At 41.9% G+C, this 17,800-nt stretch overlaps 1 protein-coding gene across 3 annotated transcripts in view; it reads left to right on the top strand.

The window, feature by feature from the left end:
- Positions 1-14,830, top strand: part of MFHAS1 (multifunctional ROCO family signaling regulator 1) — a 116,631-nt gene extending 101,801 nt beyond the window's left edge. For 2 of the 3 annotated variants that reach the window (XR_009538258.1, XR_009538260.1), the window contains 2 exons: positions 12,096-12,294; positions 14,398-14,830. The gene's annotated coding sequence lies outside the window, so the exon portion shown is untranslated. Of the gene's footprint in view, positions 1-7,331; positions 7,442-12,095; positions 12,295-14,397 lie in introns of all 3 variants that reach the window. The other variant, XR_009538259.1, reaches the window with a different exon arrangement.
- The last annotated feature ends 2,970 nt before the right edge of the window (positions 14,831-17,800 follow it).

Genomic DNA, 17,800 nt, shown 5'->3' on the forward strand with positions numbered 1-17,800 from the left:
TTAATTAACACATCCATCTGTCACGTATTTATCCTTCAGAACTTCTGAGCAGCAGCCTAAGTGACCTTTAATATAGACAGGGATACTGAGCCTTGGACTTTAGGGATCATAAAGGGCAAAAATATACTTTCAGTGGGAAAAGCAAAGCAAGTACAATAGAAGGATTTTTTTTTTTCATTAAAAAGTTACTTGTGAATTCCTGTCTCATCCTGTTGCTTTACAGGTTGAGACACTTTAAAATTTCAGCTCAGAAGGGAAGTGTGAACTTCTTTGGGCAAATTGCAGCTTGCTATTTGCCTTTCATCTGTAGATAACTTATGGACTATTTCTTTCTCATTTCCAAAGAGATTTTCCTCCTTTACCAGTTAAAATATATATTCTGAAAAACTGCCACTTGACTCAATTTGTCTACTGATTTTCATTTAAAAGACATGATTCAGAAGGTTAGCTATGAAAATGTTTTACCTTAAGAAATACTGGAGATACATACAGTGGGTGGGGACAAGATGGCGGAGTAGAAGGACGTGAGCTCACCGCCTCTCATGAAAACAACAAAATCACAACTAACTACTGAACAACTATCAATAAAAAAATGATGGAACCTACCAAAAAAGATCCTACATCCAAAGACAGAAGAAACCACAACAGCACAGTAGGAGCTGTGCAATCACGATAAAATCAAATCCCATACCTGCCAGGTGGGCAAACCACCAACTGGAACATAACTGTATCATAGAGGTTCTCCCACAGGAGTGAGAGTTCTGAACCCCACATCAGGCTCCCCAGCCCGGGGGTCTGGTTTCAGGAGGAGGAGCCCCCAGAGCATCTGGCTTTGAAGGCCAGTGGCATTTGATCACAGGAATTCCACAGGACTGGGGGAAACAGAAACTCCAGTCCTGGAGAGTGCACACAAGGCCTCATGTGCACTAGGACCCAGGGGAAAAAGCAGTGACCTCACAAGAGCCTGGGCCAAACCTATCTGCTGGTATTGGAGGGTCTCCTACTGGTGGGGGGAGGGGGGACGACTTTGGCTCACTGTGGGGACAAAGACACTGGTGGCGGTAGTTCTGGGGAGTACTCATTGGTGCAAGTCCTCCTGGAGGCTGCCATTTTCTCACCAAGACCTGGCCCCAGCCACCAGCCTGTAGGCTCCAGTGCTGGGAGGCCTCAGGTCAGACAAGCATCAGGGTGGGAACACAGCCCCACCCATCAGCAGACAGGCTGCCTCAAGTCTTCCTGAGCCCACAGCTGCCCACTAAACACACCCCTTGACAGGGCCCTGCCCACCAGAGGGACAAGACCCAGCTCCACCCACAAGTGGGCAGAAACTAGTCCCTCCCACCAGGAAGCCTGCACAAGCCCCTTAGATCAGTCTCATCCACCAGGGGGCAGACAGCAGAAGCCAAGAAGAACTACAACTCTGCAGCCTACGGAATGGAAACCACAATGACAGAAAGTTAGACAAAATGAGCCAGCAGAGGAATATGTCCCAGACGAAGGAACAAGATAAAACCTCAAAAGAACAACTAAGTGAATTGGAGATAAGCAACCTAACTGAAAAAGAATTCAGAGTAATGATGGTAAAGATGATCCAAGATCTTGGAAAAAGAACGGAAGCATACATCGAGAAGATACAAGAAATGTTTAACAAAGAGCTAGAAGATCTAAATAACAAACAAACATAGATGAACAATACAATAACTGAAATGAAAAATACACTAGAAAGAATCAATAGAACAAATGAGGCAGAAGAACGGATAAGTGAGCTGGAAGACAGAATGGTGGAAATCACTGCTGTGGACAAGAATAAAGAAAAAAGAGTGGAAAGAAATAAGGACAATCTAAGAGAACTCTGGGACACCATTAAACATACCAACACTCACATTATAGGGGTCCCAGAAGGAGAAGAGAGAGAGAAAGGACCTGAGAAAATATCTAAGGAGATAGTAGCTGAAAACTTCCCTAACATGGGAAAGGAAACAGTCACCCAAGTCCAGGAAGCACAGAGAGTCCCAGGCAGCATAAACCCAAGGAGGAACACACAAAGGCACATAGTAACCAAACTGACAAAAATTAAAGACAAAGAGAAAAAATTAAAAGCAACAAGGGAAAAGCAACAAAACATATAAGGGAATTCCCATAGGTAATCAGCTGATTTCTCAGCAGAAACTGCAGGCCAGAAGGGAATGGCATGATATATTTAAAGTGATGAAAGGGAAGAACCTACAACCAGGAATACTCTATCCAGCAAGGCTCTCATTCAGATTTGACGTAGAAATCAGAAGCTTTACAGACAAGCAAAAGCTAAGAGATTTCAGCACCTCCAGACCAGCTTTGCAACAAATGCTAAAGGAACTTCTCTAAGTGGAAAAGAAAAGGCCACAACTAGAAACAAGAAAATTACAAATGGAAAATCTCACTGGTAAAGGCAAACATTACAGTAAAGGTAGCAAGTCATCCACACACAAAATGATATGAAAGCCAGCAGTCGTGAAAAGAGAATACAAATGCAGGATATCAGAAATGCATTTGAAATTAAAAGGCCAGCAACTTAAAACAATCCTGTTTTTATATAGATTGCTGTATTAAAACCTCATAGTAACCACAAACCAAAAATCTACAATAGATGCACACACAAAAAAGAATAAGGAATCCAAACACAACAGTAAAGTTAGTCATCAAATCACAAGAGAAGAGAACAAAAGAGGAAAGAAAAAAGACCTACAAAAACAAACCCAAAACAATTAATAAAATGGCAATAAGAACCTACATATCAATAATTGCCTTAAACGTAAACAGACTAAATGCTCCAACCAAAAGACATGGACTGGCTGAATGGATACAAAAACAAGACTTGTATATATGCTGTCTACAAGTGACCCACTTCAGATCTAGGGACACATACAGACTGAAAGTGAGGGGAATGAAAAAGGCAAATGGAAATCAAAAGAAAGCTGGAGTAGCAATGCTCATATCAAACAAAATAGACTTTAAAATAAAAATGTTCCAAGAGACAAGGAAGGACACCACATAATGATGAAGGGATCAATCCAAAAAGAAGATATAACAATTGTAAATATAAACGCACGCAGCATAGGAGCACCTCAATATATAAGGCAAATACTAACAGCCATAAAAGGAGAAATCAACAGTAACATGATAATAGTGGCAGATTTTAACACACCACTTTCATCCATGGACAGATCATCCAGACAGAAAATCAGTAAGGAAACACAGGCCTTAAATGACACATTAGACCAGATAGACTTATTGATATTTATATCCATCCAAATGCAGCAGAATACACATTCTTTTCCAGTGCACATGGAACATTCTTGAGGATTGATCATATGCTGGGCCACAAATCAAGCCTCTGTAAATTTAAGAAAACCGAAATCATATCAAGCATCTTTTCCAAACACAATGAGGTTAGAAATCAACTACAAGGAAAAAACTGTAAAAAGCACAAATACGTGGAGGCTAAACAATATGATACTAAACAACCAATGGATCACTGAAGAAATCAAAGACAAAATCAAAAAAATACCTAGAGACAAATGACAACAAAAGCATGACAATCCAAAACCTATGGGGCACAGCAAAAGCAGTTCTAAGAGGGAAGTTTATTGCAATACAATCTTACTCAATCTCAGAATCTTACAATCTTACAATCTCAGAAAACAAGAAAAATCTCAAACAACCTAACCTTACACCTAAGGCAGCCAAAGAAAGAACAAACAAAACCCAAAGTTAGCAGAAGGAAAGAGATCATAAAAATCAGAGCAGAAATAAATGAAATAGAGAGGAAGAACACAATTGAAAAAAAACCAGTGGAAAAAATAAATAAAAACCAGTGAAACTAAAAGCTCGTTCTTTGAAAAGATAAAATTGATAAACCTAAACAAAATTGATAAAAAAAAGGCAGAGGAACTCAAATCAATAAAATTAGAAATGAAAAAGGAGATGTTACAGCTGACACCACAGAAATACAAAGGATCATAAGAGACTACTACAAGCAACTACATGCCAATAAAATGGACAACCTGGAAGAAATGGACAAATTCTTAGAAAGATAGAATCTCCCAAGACTGAACCAGGAAGAAAAAGAAAATATGAACAGACCAATCACAAGTACTGAAATTGAAACTGTGCTTGAAAAACTCCCAACAAATAGTCCAGGACCTGATGGCCTCACAGGTGAATTCTATCAAACATTTAGAGAAGAGTTAACACTTATCCTTCCAAAACTCTTCCAAAAATTTGCAGAGGAAGGAACACTCCCAAACTCATTCTATGAGGCCACTATCACCCTGATACCAAAACCAGATAAAGATACCACAAAAAAAGAGAAAATTACAAGCCAATATCACTGATGAACATAGACACAAAAATCCTCAACAAAACACTAGCAAACCGAATCCAACAATGCATTAAAAGGATCATATACCATGATCGATACATCATGATACTACATAGAAAATCCTAAAGATGCTACTAGAAAACTACTAGAGCTCATCAATGAATTTGGTAAAGTTGCATGAAATACACAGAAATCTCTTGCATTCCTATACACTAACAACAAAAGATCAGAAAGAGAAATTGAGGGAAAAATCTCATTTATCGTCCCATCAAAAAGAATAAAATACCTAGGAATAAACCTACCTAAGGAGGCAAAAGACCTGTACTCAGAAAACTATAAGACACTGATGAAAGAAATCAAAGAAGACACAAACAGATGGAGAGATATACCATGTTATTGGATTGGAAGAATCAATATTATCAAAATGACTATACTACCCAAAGCAATCTACAGATTCAATGCAATCCCTATCAAATTACCAATGGCATTTTTCACGGAATTAGAACAAAAAATTTTACAAACTGTATGGAAACACAAAAGGCCCCAAATAGCCAAAGCAATCCTGAGAAAGAAAAACAGAGCTGGAGGAATCAGTTCCCTGACTTCAGATTATACTACAAAGCTACAGTAATCAAAACAGTATGGTGCTGGTGCTGAAACAGAAATACAGATCAATGGAACAGGCTAGAAAGCCCAGAAATAAAACCACACACCTATGGTCAATTAATCTATGACAGAAGAGACAAGACTACACAATGCAGAAAAGACAGCCTCTTCAATAAGTCGTGCTGGGAAAACTGGACAGCTACATGTAAAAGAATGAAATTAAAACATTCTCGAACACCATACACAAAAATAAACCCAAAATGGATTAAAGACCTAAATGTAAGGCTGGATACTATAAAACTCTTAGAGGAAAACATAGGCAGAACACTCTCTGACATAAATCGTAGCAATATCTTTTTGGATCCACCTCCTAGAGTAATGAAAATAAAAATAAACAAATGGAACCTAATTAAACTTAAATGCTTTATCACAGCAAAGGAAACCATAAACAAAACGAAAAGAAACCCCACAGAATGGGAGAAAATATTTGCAAACGATATGACCAACAAGTGATTAATTTCCAAAATTTACAAATAACTCATGTGGCTCAATATCAAAAGAAACAACAACCCAATAAAAAAATGGGCAGAAAACCTAAACCGACATTTCTTCAAAGAAGACATACAGATGACCAAGAGGCACATGAAAAGATGCTCAACATCACTAATTATTAGAGAAATGCACATCAAAACTATAATGAGATATCACCTCACACCAGTCAGAATATGGCCATCATTAAAAAGTCTACGAACAATAAATGCTGGAGAAGGTGTGGAGAAAAGGGAACCCTCCTGCACTGTTGGTAGGAATGTAAATTGGTACAGCCACTATGGACAACAGTACGAAGGTTCCTTAAAAAACTAAAAAGAGCTACCATATGACCCAGCAATCCCACTCCTGGGCATATATCTGGAGAAAACCATGGTTCAAAAGGATACGTGCACCACAATGTTGCAGTGCTGTATACTATAGCCAAGCCATGGAAGCAAACTAAATGTCCATCAACAGATGAATGAATAAAGAAGATGTGCTACATATATACAATGGAATATTACTCAGCCATTAAAAAGAATGAAATAATGCCCTTTGCAGCAACATGGAGGGACCTGGAGTTTATCATATTAAGTGAAGTCAGACAAAGACAAATACATGATATCGCTTATATGTGGAATCTTTAAAAAATGATACAAATGAACTTATTTACGAAACAGAAACAGACTCACAGACATAGAAACCAAACTTATGGTTACCAACGGGGAAAGGTGGGTGGGAGGGATAAATCGGGAGATTGGGGTCGACATATACACACTACTATATTTAAAATAGATAACCAACAAGGACCTACTGTATAGCACAGGGAACTCTATTCAATACTCTCTATTGGTCTGTATGGGGAAAGAATCTAAAACAGGGTGAGTATATGCATATGTATAACAGTTTCACTTTGCTGTACACCTGAAACTAACCCAACACTGTAAATCACCTACAGTCCAATATAAACATTTTTTTAAAAGACATACTGGAATGCAACTTACACTCCCATGTGGCTTCTTAACGGACTGGTCCTTGAACATGCAGGAAACAGAAAAGTATCATTTTTATCTTCTGGCCGTTGCCATTTCTTTTGTGGTGCTACCCTGTCTGTGGAGTGGTGGAACTGAAGAAGGAAGCAAATTCTGATTTTGGCAGGTCATGTGTTACAGAATTAGAAAAAATGGGCTGGTTTGAAAATTGCTGGGCAAAGCTTTCTCCTTTCCAGAAAGTATTACCGATAATAAAGGACAAGGCTCACACTGCATTTCAAACTTGGATTACTGCGTATATACTATAGCGTTCCAATTCAAGTAAGATTCCAGCTACTTACTGTTTGCAAGTATTCTCAAACCCATAGTGATTACTTTGCATAGGAATTTTGGCAGTTACATTGTTATGACATAAGGATATTTAAGACCAACTAAGCCTTTTGTAAAAAGTAGGATGAAGATTCTGTGGCCTTTACCTCACCAAATAAATAGGCAAAGTATGTTTAACTGCACTCAGATTCGTAAGGACTCGATTAAAAAACCTTTTTTTTAAGGAATGGATGAATTTGGCTTAATCACAATGGAGAATTTTTCACTGATCTCAGAAGTGTAAAACATGAAGGGTGGGGATGGGATGGAATTTCAGAAGGAAAGGAGGCTTAAATGTGGAGGTTGCCTGTGGGGTGTATCACAATGATTTGCACTGATTTGTTTTGTTCTTTGTAAGGAGTAAGAGGGCTCCTTGCCTTGTTGCTTTCACGACTGGGAGGAATAGTGTTTCTTTGATTATTTAGTCTCCCAGCAGCCACATTGATACTGGAATTTGTTCCCTCTCTGCTTAGGTATCTCCATACTTTCTTGGACAATTAAGTGGAAAAGATAGTCTTCTTTCCCTTATGCCATCATTTTTACTGTACCCAATCTGTGACTTTAGGAGCACCAATTTTTAAGGGTAAGTCTCTGGGAAGCAGAGAGGGTTTCTTAAATAGGTAAGGGCCTCCTAAGGACTTGGAGAGTTTAGGGGAAAAAAGGGGGAGGATGGGCTTGGGATGGAGAGATTCCATACAGCAGGACATTTTAAGATTACAAATCTTTTACTTATCCAGAATCAAGACATATTGGAGAATTAAAAATAAGAAAACTGCTCAATTCTTTTGCCTAATTTACTATAATGCATATATCAGTCACCTTAGATCCTTTTTGGAAAAAAGTCATTTTAAAAAACTCATTCTAATGTAACGCAAGAATATAACATCAGGAAAAGCTCAAGCTGATTAACACAGCAAACCATTTTTTTAAAATCCTGTTTCCCACTTTGTAGCTAATTGACTATTTATTTATTTATTGGCTGCGTTGGGTCTTTGTTGCTGCGTGAGGGCTTTTCTCTGCTTGTGGCGAGTGGTGCACTGGCTTCTCATTGCGGTGGCTTCTCTTGTTGCAGAGCACAGGCTCTAGGTGCACGGGCTTCAGTAGTTGCAGCAAACGGGCTCAGTAGTTGTGGCTCGTGGGCTCTAGAACACAGGCTCAGTAGTTGTGGTGCAAGAGCTTAGTTGCTCCGCAGCACGTGGGATGTTCCCGGACCAGGGCTCGAACCCGTGTCCCCTGCATTGGCAAGGCGGATTCTTAACCACTGCGCCACCAGGGAAGTCCCAGCAAACAGCTTTTTAAAAGCAGTGTTGGTATTTATTTTCTCAAGGCAGTTTGACAGGCTCTGCAGTTATGCCCTCTGAGTTTGAATCCGGCTATGTGTTAGCGCTGTGACAGGTGCAGATCACAGCAGCACTATCTCCTGAGCTCGTTCTGTGCATTTGGAGACAGTTTCAGGGGAAGCATTTAGCATTATTCCTTACACAGATTAAGTAGCGCTCAATAAATCCAGTTGCTGTTATTTCTATCAGAAATATTAGTATGTACACCATGCATAACATATAAAGGTAATAATAGAAAACAAAATTTCAAAATCCAAATATAGATGCTAGAGTAAAATCCACTCACTGACTTACCTAGGACTGTTTTGCTTATTAATTGAGGTACCGGCGCAAGGCAGGTAGATGTGCGTGCTGAGTAGGCAGGAGAGCATGCTGGCTCACCTTCCCCTCCACCACCACGAAGGGGTCAAGGTGAAGTACATGCAGATCTGTTTATGAGGCCACCTGCAGCTACTTAGCAGGCAACCAATGTTGCCTGAGTTCCTAAACCCATCAGTGTCCTAAACCCATCTTCCTGGGATAAAGAGATGAGTGGGATCGTTCCTTTCATATTGTAGATGCCAGTGCCCATGTGCCTGGACAAACTCCTTATACCGTGGGAATGGAAGATTGGAGATACATGAGGCCAACAGATCAGGAAACGACTGCCGGAGAAAAGACAGTTTATTACAGTTCCTTCGGGGAGGGGCACGCCGTGCCCTGGGGGGGGCGGGGCTGCGTGGGGAAGCACCTGTGGGCCAGGAGGCGGAGGGGAGGGGCCTGTGCTGTGGTCTCTGCGGCAAGGTACGGGCAAGGCAGGGGAACACATGTAGGATGGGCCAGTTTGGGTAGTTTCTGCGGGCTCTGGGGCACAAAGACAGTCCCGAGTTGTCTGGAGCCTGGCCCTGGTGTGATCAGGGCAGGTGGAGAGTGGCCTGGAGTGTGAGAGCCTGGTCAACGGGGTGGTCAGGCGTGTGGACTCCGGACTCGCTGGTTTGCATGAGAAGCACGCTCGCGTCTGAGTTGTTCACTACGTGTGGGCACTAACTGGCTGACCCTGGGAGGGGCAGTCTCTCCACGGTGGGCAAGGCCGCAGAGGTCAAAGCATCAGAGGACAGAAAAGACCCGCTTAACGTCAATACAACAGGGTGTGGCTTCACCGTCAGCCTGAGCTTCTAAAGAAGCTGAATGCGTTTGCTGTGTCCCAGGAAGAGCAGGCTCCGAAACCTGAGGGGATTCTGGGGCGAGCCCCCCAGCTGACCCCTCCCTTCAGCTGCGGGCCTGTTTCCATCGTCCCGCCCGGCTGCTCCCTTGGACGTGCCGTGGCCCCACAGCGCACATCTCGTCCCCTGCCCCGGAGCTCTTCACTGCCCGTGCCTCCTCCCGTCTCCGCGCGTCTGCCCACTCAACCCTTCCCGCTCCCTCTTCCCACGCGCAGTCAGCCTTCCACTGCGACCTGCTACCCCACCTCATCGTGTGTCTTGAATGAGCGAATCTGGCCATGGAACTTTTCTCTTCGGCCCGTGCTTTCCTGTAGGTCCTCCTGTCTCTGCCAAGATCCCTGTCATTGAGTCTCACCTGGCCTCCTCCTCGCTAGTCTTCTTGTCCTTGAAACCAATTGATTTTTCAACATCAGACCCCATCAATTTTCTATTGAAAAGCCTTGACTGGCTTCCTGGTGATTATGGTGCAAGTTCAAAATCCCGGACATGACACACAAGGCTTCCCCAGCAGACCCCAGCCACCCTTCTGACTTGTGACACTCCCTTCCTGTGGAGGGTCAGCCACACCTGACCTCTGGCCGGCTCTCGGTCCACAGCTAGCTGCCACCCCTTCTCTCCTACCTGATGAAGGCCCATATTCCCTAAGACTCAGGACATGTGTCACCTCCTCTGAGAAGCCACCCCCAGTCCTTCTAACTGTACTCAGACCCTCTTTCCTTCACATCTCCTTAATACTTCTCATCCACCCCCTTACCGAAATGATCTCAGAGTAGCTTGGCTGTTTTTGCCTGTGACTTTTTCATCACATCTTATTCCTTATTCATTCAGCAGATCTTTGTTGAGTATTTGCCCTCTACAATGCATTATGCCAACTGTTGAGGGTAGAGAAATAATAGAGATCCGCAAGAATCTAATAGCCTCCTTGGGGAGAATGGGAACCAAAGACACAACCAGAGAAACTTGCGAATGTCTAATTCCAATTAAAATGTGATACCTGCAGCGACAGGTGTATCGACAAAGTCCTGTGGACACAGAGAAGAAAGAACTCTGCCGGACAATCAAGAGAAGCTCCAGGAAGTAGCATTTGAGGTGGATCTTGACAGATGAGGGCGACTTTGAGATGGAAGAGCAGGGAGAGGTGGGGAGGGTTGGTGATTCCATGGCTCTTCTCTTCCCCTAAGCGCCCACACAAGAAAAATGATATCCACGTGGAAAAACGCTCAAACCAGTTTTCCTTTTTCTCCCTTGAACACTGGAATATTCCCTCTAGGTGCCCTTGATTACGTATCCTTGTGTTTCTCAGTCTTACTAGCGGCTCAGGGGAGCAGACAGCCAGACACAGCTGCCTGCATTTCTCAAGGTTAGATTCAGTGAGAAAAGCGTAACGCAGCACCTCCCCCCCCCCATGAAGCTGGAACTCACACGTCACCAGAGTTAACTGCTTAGTTGGGTTCAGTGTTCACACTGCCATCCTCTTTACACTTAGATTTATGATGACTTGAGTCTGAGGCAGTTTTCGAAACCTTCTCTACTGGGAAGTTTACTCTATTAATAGGCCTTCCAAAAGTCCATATGCCTCAGTGCCATAGAAATGTGAAACTACCCCTAGGGCCCCAAATATTCCAGCCTTGCTTTTAGCTGTCAAGCATACTTCGGAGTCAAATAACCCTCTTTAAAGGCCTGGCCCTGCTGCCCACTGGTGTGTGCTCTCGGGTAAGTTATTTAACCTATTGGAACCTCAGCTTCTTTCTTGGTGAATGCAGAGCTTACCTGATAGAGTGTGATGAGTTAGGATTAATCAAATAATGCAACATGGTGAACGAGGTGATTCCTAGTGTATAGTAAGTACTTAGTAAATGGAAGGTGCGTATTTTTGGTGATGTTATTAATATTATGCTCAGCCAGTTCTTATGTGGGCTAGAGAGATGTCTTAGGTAGATACTGAATTATCAGTTTCCAAAAAATCAGGCAGCATGAAGACAGATGTGGGGTGGAGGGTGGGAGAAGCAGGTAATAACCCCTTTATGTCTTTGTATGTTTTATTAAATGTTGTCAAAACACTTTAAAAAATATCACGTCATGTGTCATTATAGGAAAGCTAAAATAAGGGATGGGCGCATTTGACATGTTTTCGTCTAACCCTTTTGTCTGGATTGAATGCCACTTGGTTTAATTAGTTGATGATACAGCAGTTTCTTCATTTTATTTTCATCCAACTCCAGCTTTTAGTTTGGCAGTCTATAAGTAAAATCATGCTCTTTAGTCCAGACAGACACTCATTCTCACTTCTTAGTACTGATATATATTCCTACTGGTAGAGGGTTATTTAGTGTCTATGTGTGTTTCCTGAAAGGAAGCAGTGGTGTGTAGAGTTCAGGATTCTTAATCAGAAATCTAGTTAAGCTGTGAAATTACAATGGAATAGGTAGTTATAGCTAATTCGTCTAGTTTTCTCTTTATGTCTGATCTTAATGCCATAAACAGAAATGTTTGACTAGGTTTCTAGTAAAAAGCCTCTTTCCTTTGTAGGAACATTGGTTGCCTGCATTTACAATTTTATACGGAGCTCTAGAAGTAGACATGAAAATCAGTGGTGCAAAAAAAAACCAGTATGACTTGCTGTTCTTATCATTGAGAATATCGTTTCCTATTTCCTTTGTTCATTTCTGTGCTTTCTTCTCATCTACCCACATAGGAAGAACGTTGGTGAAAAGCACAGAAACCAGTGACTTTTATGGCTGTGGAATTTCCATGGAGAAAAGAGCATCAGAACGCACCTGGACCATCTTTTGTACCCGGCAAACCCTCCACACTCCCTGGCGTGTTCTGTGAATTTGAGTGCATGTGTGTTCAGGGTGCTTTCAGGGAGGAAGCACACCTAGCCTCTAGACAAGGTGGGGAGAGGCGGGGCGGGGCGGGGGGGGGGGAGGATGAGAGAGACTGTGGAGCAAATGTTTTACAACCTGAACCTCAGAACTGTGATCCTCCAAGGAGAGCGCTACTTGAAGAAAAAAAAAAAAAGTCGAATGGCTTCTCAGGGATTTTATTTTCCGTGCACATATAAGCCATAATTCCAGTACAGGTGGCAGTATTTAGAGCACTCAGATTTCAGTTCTGTTAAATGTGAAAGAGAGATCGACTGACCATTCATTGCTGTTCCGTAACTAGTGTAAAATATGTATATGTTTATCTTTATTTTTATAATATGCAAATACATTTAAATTTATACAGTTTGAAGCTTCTAGAGTTAGTTCACACTGGGTGCAATATTCTGATGAGAACTGTGCCAAGATGGGGCTGATTTCTTATTTTAGTATAGGACCTTTTGTTTATTCTTTAATTCTTTGCAGATTAAAAAAAAGATACCTATCTCTCTGCCCATGGATTAAGGGTTGGTTCATAGAGTCTGACGATAATCAGCAAGAACTTTGAACATGCATTTCAGGTCAGGCGGTGTCCGTCCTTTTAAATAAAGGTCCCTGCCTGTAACCTGTTGGGCAGCGTAGGAGGATTTTTCCTTTTCTTTGCCCCCACATATCACTAGTGTTGGGCAGAGTCTTCCTTGCTCCGGGCTTTGTGATGACTGTGAGTTGTTACTGGGTGATAGTCTGACGGAGGCCTGGCGATTAAGATTCTTCGGGGGACAGGGATTAAGGGATCCACAAATCCAAGGAAAAGCAGAGTTTTGCAATAGCTTCAGATAACCAGGAGTCAGTTCTGAAGCATGTAAAGAGCTCTGCTAATAAGTCCTTTCTTTTCTGCCCCCAGAAAAGAGTCTGTGAAATTTAGTAGAGCACTCTGAAAGCCTCCACATCTGGTGTAAGACCGAAAGATAGCGAGTTGCCTAACTGGAGAGCATAAGCCCACATTGGTTATTTTATAAATACAGAGCCTCTGATTGGATGGTCTACTGCCAAGAACTAGTAAAACCCTGGTTTTAAAATCTCTGCGAGGTAAAACTTAAAAAGCCAACCAACCAAACTGCTCTCTCTTCTCCTCCTCACCGGGGCCAAACAGCATCTGCTGCAATAGTAACAACATTCTTTGAAGAGTGTGCCTGACTCTGTTTACATCTGCCTCCTCTGCGTGTTGACTGAAAATGTGTAAAACTGTTTCTCACCCCTGTAAGGCAAGAAAAATGAGTCAACTGGTATTATTCTTTTACTTCTTCTATAAAGTGTTGACTCTTGGAATGCCACAGTATACGACATCCCCACATATTTTTGAAAGAAGTAACAAGCAAGTGGCTGCATTGTGAAAAATCGCGAATAATTTTTGTAGATTATTTTGTGCCCCAGGAGGTAACTTTATTAACTCCAGAACCTCAGTGAAACAAGTATGACTTCTTATAATCATAAAATCAAATGGGATCAGACTAGTTCTGCATTTTAATACTTGAATATGACACCTCAAATTTGCATTTTCTTTTGGAACAGTCACGAGATTCACCTTCTTAATCCTTTTGTCACAGTTCTCCTGTGCGTGTGCGTGTGTGTGTGTGCGTGTGCGTGTGTGTGTGTGCAAACTGAATGGTAACATTTAATTGCTTTATGGACCATTGAATTGTTGGGCATAAATGTTTTTTCAATCGGCACAAACAGTTCCTGAACTGTCAAATTAACCGACTTTGACCAGGAAAAGACTTGTAAATGACTTCAGGCTAACTCCCCAGGGGACCATATTAAATGAAAATTAAAAAGCTCCTTTGGGTGACATACCCTGCAAAGTATGTGCTCTTGTCATGAACATAGATGCCCACATTCTTAATATCTGCTATTTTTGGACAAGTGATGTTTTGTGCTGTCATCTGAACCCTAGAGAAGCAGTATAAGAAGAAAGTTTGGTGTCACATATATTTTAGCAAAAAGGTCATCATGATAGAGGGTCATGTGACCAAAAGCAGCTCCAGAAAAGCTTGAGAACTTGCTTCACGGTTGGGGGAGGGTCGGAGATACAGAAAACATTCTGCTCTATAGGAATTTTCTTCATTTATGCAGGAAATTCCATTTTCTCTTTCAACACCTGGGAAGACTCAGCCGGGGAGGCTGACAGGCAATTCATAAGCACAAGGGGAATCTTTTCCAACCAAGACGTCCCTGCCTCGCAAACAAAAGCCCTCCAAGTTTGTTATGGTTTCTATTCCTGCATCTTGTGGTATCAAAACCACTTCCTGGAATTGTAAAAGCGCTGCCAGAACAAATGTTTTTCCCTCTTGCAAGAAAAAACGACAGTGCTTGTATTTCACACTTGTGCACTGGACTCTCTTGAATGAATAAAATGGAAAGGGTTTGGTGTCATTCCTGATGAGGTGTGTGTTCTCTTTCATGCCACAGTTTGTGAATTGTAATTGTGGTTTCCTATTTAATTGTCATAACCAGGCAGAAATTTAAAAAAAAAAAACAAAAAAGTTTAATAAAAACACAAAGAAATGGTTAAGCAGTTATATTTCCAGAGTTGAGTTATTTCTGTCTGTTTTTGTTTGTTTCGGTTTTATCAGTTAGGAACTCACTACATTCCATTTTTAGTTCTGAAGGCACTTTTGAGCCACAGGAGGTAGATGGCGGCAGCTCTGGTTGTGGACTGAGCTCCCAGGGAGGAAACGAATGAATCTGTTTCATACTCTGCCTCCACCTTCAGGCTGGAGATTCAGGTCTTGAATATCGACCGTCTCTTAAATCAGAACCTTTTTTCAGCGATCTATGTTCCTATCAAAGCTTATAAAATTATGATTGGTTTGCAAGTTCCCTTCTCCTGGCCTTTCTTTGCCCCGGGGGAAGGGTGGGGTCTGTATTTGCTGGCTGAAGGGGCTGACCCTTGGGTACTGATTCCCGCCCCACCCACCCCCAGCTTTTTGTTTGTTTGTTTGTTGTTGTTTCTAAAGGACTGTTGAGATAAGGATAAGGAAAGGAAAAGCATGTGGCTGCTTCTTGCAGAGGTAACAGCCTCTGGGGAAGGACCTGGTGCAGACAAGCCCTGCCCTGAGGCGCTGGGGCATTGGGGACACGGAAGAAAGGGCCCCCTCCACTAGGAGGGGCCTCATTGTGAGACTCCTGAGAAGGTAGGTGGGGCCACTGTGTGCTCTGAATCCATGTCTCCCTCTGCCAGTGCAAAAGCTGAAACCACGTGCTGATCAGAATTTTCCAGAGTAGCAAAGCATCCCAATGTTCATAGCAGCACTATTTACAATAGCCAAGACATGGAAGCAACCTAAATGTCCATCGACAGAGTCATGGATAAAGAAGATGTATCTATAGACGATGGAATATTACTCAGCCGTAAAAAAGATCGAAATAATGCCACTTGCAGCAACATGGATGGACCTAGAGATTATCATACTAATTGAAGTGAGACAGAGAAAGACAAATACCATATGATATCACTTATATGTGCAGTCTAATAAAGAATGATACAAATGAATTTATTTACAAAACAGAAACAGACTCACAGATCTCAGAATCAAACTTATGGTTACCAAAGGGGAAATGAGGGGAGCGGGGAATGAGAGATTAGGAGATTGGGATTGACATGTACACACGACTATATATAAAACAGATAACTAATAAGGACCTACTGTGTATATAGCACAGGGAACTCTACTCAATATTCTGCAATAACCTTTATGGGAAAAGAATCTGAAGAAGAATGGATATATATGTATATAACTGATTCACTCTGCTGTGTACCTGAAACTAACACAACACTGTAAATCAACTATACTCCAATAAAAACTGTTTTTAAAAAAGTAGGGAAAGAAAAGGTATGCCCCCCATGGACGGGCTGGCTCTCACAGCTGTGTCCAGGTAAAGCAAAGTTCTCAGATTCAGTGCCACCACTAACCCTCCTGAGTTGGAGAGAACACAAGGAACATCAATTGCCTCTTTGGTTTCCCTTCACCAGGAAGCTTGGGGTTCTTTAAACTTGCTAAGTAGGTCACAGGCAAGCAGACGTCCCTGGTGACACTTTGAAACGCATTATTCATCACATACATATATCCTTCCCTCCCAAGGCTACGTCTCCTGTTTCATTGTGAGCTCTCTGAAGTAGATTCCTGGTTTGCTTTAGAATACAGTGTCCCACAAGTGGTGGATTCAAAAGCTCAGGGTTTCCCTTGCCCGTGAGTTACCCGGCAGTGCTGGGAAGGAGGAACATCACCTGGCAGAACCTGCTCCCAGAACTGCTGCACCCAGTAGGGAGGGATGTAGAGTTACTGGAAGAGGTTTAGAAAGCACATGACCCTTTAAAATCTGGGTCTGACAGCATGAGAAAATTCCCCTGGTATCAGAAACCCTATTTGAGTATTTAGGCTCAAGAAAGAAATATCTTCATCTTTATACACAAGAAATAACTCATTATTGCCCAAACGGCTCCATGAAACATTCGTGTCTCCTGAGTGACTAAGAAATGTTCCTCTGTAAAAGGGTTCTGAGAACTAGTAAGTTTGAGAAAGCTGCATTAAATAAAGCTTAAATTTTTGCTGCAGGATTCAGAACCGTTTAGATGCTGAGATAAATTGTGAGTGTCCAAAAGGGGCATAGAATGCATTTCCACAGGTGCTGGACTGTGGAGGGATGTCTGTGGACATTCTCTGAGACCAGCATTTCCAAAGTACAGGATGTCTACTGCCAGTGAGACCCGGGGCACTTGTAGGTGAGGCAGATGTAGGCTCAACCAATAGAGAATCACTTTTCTTTGGAGGCCTTTTACTTTCGTAGGAGGTGGGATTGTACGGTGGTGAAGATCACCCCTCCAGACTGCCTCCGCTGGAATCCTCACCATGCCATCTAGTTACCTTGTGCCTCAGCGTCCTCATGTGTAGGATGGAGAAAACCATCTACCTCATACAGTTGTGATGGATATCCAATGAGCCTCTATGTGTAAAGGACTTAGGACAGTGCTTAGTACCGGTCATCAAATACAGCTAATGTTATTCTATTAATGTGCGTAGTTCTCTTTTTTACCGGGAAAGCTGGTCTCAAGTTCTTTGTCTTTGACTGTATCTAACTAGAATTCTTAACATTGTTTGTCTTCATCATATTTACTAACTGGTTATTTGCACTGGTGATAAAACAGCTGCTTTAAAAATAAATGCATTTACGCAAAAAAAATAAAAATAAATGCATTGAGAAAGAAATACTTCAAGTGTATGAAAAAGAAAAATATTAAGTGAATAAGTGCAGGTGGTACACAAATATAGAAAAAATGGTGACGATATGGCAAAAATTATCAAGATGGTATGTGAGCATCTTGGTAACGTAATGGAGGGACCCAATCTGGGACCCAGCCTAATGCCAGCTACAGAGGGACCAGGCAATTTCCCCGGAAGTCTGAAGGACAACCCCACCACAAAAGCTTTTAAAGCTACTTCCCCCAGTTTTAAAATTTCTGCTAGAAAACTGTACA

This window comes from Lagenorhynchus albirostris, chromosome 21 (assembly GCF_949774975.1).
Source record: "Lagenorhynchus albirostris chromosome 21, mLagAlb1.1, whole genome shotgun sequence".
NCBI classification, from domain to species: Eukaryota; Metazoa; Chordata; class Mammalia; order Artiodactyla; family Delphinidae; genus Lagenorhynchus; species Lagenorhynchus albirostris.